We start from the raw sequence: 4,661 nt of genomic DNA on the forward strand, positions 1-4,661 counted from the left end.
GATCTTTCTCTCCTGTGAATGTGTCTTCATCAACTCTTCTTGATTTTTCTCCATCATTTAGTAAGAAATTTTGAAGCTTGCCAATTTCCAAAATCTGCCTCCTCCCTGTATGAACCTTTATCATTGGCATATGCATCTGAATATTCAATGGGTTTTGTTGGTTGATCTTCTACTTCATCATTGTCATAAATTGGATCACCAATAATTCCAATCTTATCGTCAATATCTTTCTCAATAAAACTTTTATCCAAATTAAAATAAATGAACTTATGACCTTTAAGATCTCATGCACTATGATCACAATATGAGGCTTCCTCAACTGGAGCCTATATGTCACGCCTCGGAGGAGTCTCTGTCCGAAGAAATTTCGGCAGCATCTCCCCTGTACGGTGGACAATCTGAAACTTTTCTACAAGCACTATACACCTCAGCCACATGCGGCTGGAATAATAACACAAATTAAAACAAACACCACGCAGTTTATAAAGATATTCAATAACAATAGGACTCTGACTCGAAATCCACCCTACTCCACTACACTCGTAAAGCTCAAATCCAACGAACTCACCTCTTCTGCCGTCCAGGCAGGCACGTAGTACAATGAAATCCAATATCGTATCAAAAATCCATCAAAAAGGTATCACTCCATACAATATCCATAGGAAAAATCCAAAGACAATACTAAAATAAAGTCTGATATAGAAAAAGGCCAAATAAAAACAAATAACGAACTAGTAGAGAACTGGCTCTACGTGCAGATGGGGGGCCAGCGACTGGAACTGCTCCGGACAGCCTCAACCTGAAAATATCAACAATGGAGGCGGGGTGAGTCCAACACTCAGCAGGTACAACTGATATGCATAATAAAACAAATAACAGACAACACTAATCATGCGTACAGTCTCCTGAATACGAGAAGGAATAAATGCAACTGAAACGAAATCAGGAGATAACTGTACTAACCGGAATCAAGGTACAAAGGTAACAGAGAAATCATAATCCTGTATGCATGTCAATCAAATGCATCCATACAAATGCAGCATATAAGTGCAGCAATCACAACAATAAAATACAATAAATGTAAATGGCGATCGTGCACTCGGACATCACTGCTCCTGTCATAAATCGCTATTGGAGAACTCCTGTCCTCGGCCCCAAATCATAAATGGGGAGCTCAATGCTCATCTCCGGTACACAATGACGGAGGAAAAAATCTCGGCTACCATCTTGAGTCTCGACCAACGGAGCCAAACAGAGTCCACCATCTACCGGCTACCACGCTGCTACACTAAATGCCAATGGAGCCAAACAGAGCGAGTCACCAGACCAACGGAGCCAAACAACAGAACCGCCACACACTTGCACGATATACCACTAATCCATGGGTGGTGGTGGTGTGTGCAATACAATGGCGATGGGCTCAACCATAGTGGAGCCGATAATCGACATGCAAACATGATGCATGATACTAAGCATGGCAATCTCATGAATAGCATAGCAAGATCCATACACAAATAAAAGGTGTACCACAAGTCAATGTATCGGATGGAAGGTACACAAACAGATAGGGTATCATATAAACCCTAGGTCCTGAACATGATGTATCACATGGTTGGGTCACTACCGAAAGCATGTATGGTCAGATAAATAATAACATGCAGTGCATAATAAATAAACAAATAACATGTAACAGATCATGTAGTGACTAACCGAATCAAATGGAAACACAATTCTTGCTATATGTTAAACACTTTATCATGCATATCAAAAGACATAAGTCAAAGTACCCGCCTCCAATAAAGTGGTCCAATCCGGTAATCAAGATACTCGTCGAGATACCGTCTCGCGTCAAAGTCCTGTGTCATAATATTTAGTTTAGTTAATTCTATCATGCATTCATTAACTAAACTAAATCCTAATCCATTAATCAATTAGGGTTAATGAAATTAACCCTAATCGTTCCACCTTCTAATTAGGACTTACTATAACATAATCCATCACAGATTCAACACAAAAACACATCTAAATCTGTACTTACCCACTGCTAGGGAAGGCTGTTGCCGGACCAAGAACACTCCATAGTAAAACAAACCCTATAACTCTTCGGTGGCAATACAACAACGTGATCACCGCCCAAAAACCCTAGCAGCAGTGTTTCTTCCCTGCTCCAACAATAAGACAACAAAATCAGTGACTTACCAAAATGAATCGTAAATCGGTTCATCACAGGAGCCCAAATCAAAATCCTACAATGAACAACCCTACCCAAAATCTGCCTTACCTAATTCGGAGTTAGGCCACAGAAGGGAGGATTCCAACTAGGGCAGAGGGATCTGTGGTGTGTCTGTGCTGCTCCGTGCAACGACGATCTAGGGCAGAAGAGTTTGGTCGGTTGCCGACGCTCAACAAATGAGAAGGCCGACGGTAGGGCTGAGGAAGAGGTGATCGGCTTCGGGCAGAGAAGGCGTCGGGAAGGAGTCGGCTAGGGCTCGTAGTAGCATGCAATCTGCGTCGGCGCGCAGGAAAGGAGGAGCCAGCGGTGGTGGCTTCGGTGTCGCGGCAGGGGAGAAGTGGTGCTCTGCCGTGGGGAGGAAGGGAGGCTCGGTCGCCGGCACAGAGAATCGGAGAGGTGCGGTGGCACTAGGTTAAACCTGGTGGCCGGCGAGGTCTCGGGAAGAAGAAAGGAGGCGGCTAGGGTTGGCGCAGAGGAGATTAGGGCAAGGAGAGGCGCGGCGGTTTCGTGGAGAAGAAATGGAGGAAAATGGTGGAAAATAAAGAAAAATAATAAGAAAAAGAAAAGGAAAAAGGAAAAGAAAATAAATCTTTTCCTCATTAAAACAGGGTAACCTAAACAGGCTTTTCCGGACCCCGTTTTTATCCCCGTCAACTCGTCCGTACGAGCTCCGAAAAATTCCCGAAAAATCTCCAAAAATTCTGAAAAATTCCCTTATTAATATTCTCCTATTTTCTGGTATTTTACATTCTCCCCCACTAATAAAAATTTGGTCCCCAAATTTCGTTATCTACCATCAACAAGTACTAACAACAGATATAAAGTATAAATGCTGAACGGTAAATTAAATCACATACCTCAAGTGAAAAGATGGGGATATCGAGCTCGGATAGTATCCTCGAGCTCCCAAGTAGTCTCCTCGTCCGAATGATGCTGCCATCCGACTTTAACCAGTCGGATAGTCTTGTTCCGCAACTGACGCTCTTTCCGGTCCAGAATCCGTACCGGAATCTCCTCATAAGTAATGTCAGGCTGAACTGGAACTGGAATATCTACCAGTACTCAGCATAGATACGTGAAATACATCGTGGACGCCTGACAGGGACGGTGGTAGTGCAAGTCGGTAAGCTACTGCTCCGATCCTCTCCAAAATCTCGAAAGGACCAATGTACCGCGGAGCTAGCTTACCTCTGAGGCCAAATCTCTTCACCCCTTTCGTGGGTGAAACCCGCAGAAATACATAATCTCCAACAGAAAACTCTAGTGGTCTGCGTCTCCGATCAGCATAACTCTTCTGACGGTCCTGCGCCTCTGACATCCTCCGTCTGATAGTACGGACCAACTCTGCATCCTGCTGAACTCTATGAGGTCCCAACAACTGGGCCTCTCCAACCTCATCCCAAAGGACGGGTGTCCGACAAGGTCTACCATACAACGCTTTAAACGGTGCCATCTGGATAGCCGAATGAAAGTTATTGTTGTAGGCAAACTCTACCAACGGCAGATGGTCCTCCCAACTGCCTCCGAAATCCATAACACATGACCTCAGCAGATCCTCTAGAGTCTGAATGGTCTGCTCTGACTGTCCATCTGTCTGTGGATGGAAGGCGGTACTGAAACGGAGCTGTGTGCCCAAGGCCTGCTGCAGACTCTGCCAGAAACGAGACGTAAACCGTGGATCTCTATCCGAAATGATACTCAACGGAACACCATGTAGTCTGATAATCTCTCGGCAATACAGATCTGCCAATCGATCCAGGGAATCAGTCCTCCGGATTGCTAAGAAATGCGCGGATTTGGTTAATCGATCAACGATTACCCAAATCGCATCATGGCCTCGTCGTGTCCTCGTCAATCCTACCACAAAGTCCATGGTAATGTGATTCCACTTCCACTCAGGAATAGGAATCCGCTGAAGTAATCCTGTAGGTCTTTGATGCTCAACCTTCACCTGCTGACAGACAAGACATCTAGCTACGAAATCCGCGATGTCTTTCTTCATGCCGTTCCACCAGTAGGAACTTCTCAAGTCTCGATACATACGGGTCCCGCCTGGATGGATCGCAAATCGAGAGCGGTGTGCCTCCTGAAGTAGCTCCTGTAAGACCGGATGAGACTGAGGTACGCATAATCTGCCTCGGAAGTATATAACACCCTCCTCGTCTCGTGTAAACTCGGTCTGCTGCCCGGAAGCTATCTGACTGCCAATGAACTGACAATGCTGATCAGCCTCGAGCTCCTTGAGATTCATCGGCTTGATCAACAACCATGGTAACAGAATCCGCTCAGATCCCTCCTCCAAGCTCGAACTCAGCGAAAATCCGTGACTGAAGTCCGGTGGCAAGCCAAAGTCGCTCTGGACTTCCTGCTGAGTGCATCGGCAACCACATTAGCTTTCCCTGGGTGGTAGCTAATGGTACAATCGTAG

At 45.2% G+C, this 4,661-nt stretch overlaps 1 long non-coding RNA gene across 1 annotated transcript; it reads right to left on the reverse strand.

The window, feature by feature from the left end:
- Positions 1-1,804: 1,804 nt before the first annotated feature.
- Positions 1,805-2,737, reverse strand: LOC121977450. The gene is made up of 3 exons (XR_006110837.1): positions 2,282-2,737; positions 2,039-2,162; positions 1,805-1,856 (listed from the first exon to the last, which is right to left on the reverse strand). It is a non-coding gene; the product is annotated as an uncharacterized LOC121977450 (long non-coding RNA).
- Between the last annotated feature and the right edge of the window lie 1,924 nt (positions 2,738-4,661).

This window comes from Zingiber officinale, chromosome 4B (genome assembly GCF_018446385.1).
Source record: "Zingiber officinale cultivar Zhangliang chromosome 4B, Zo_v1.1, whole genome shotgun sequence".
Classification (NCBI taxonomy): domain Eukaryota; kingdom Viridiplantae; phylum Streptophyta; class Magnoliopsida; order Zingiberales; family Zingiberaceae; genus Zingiber; species Zingiber officinale.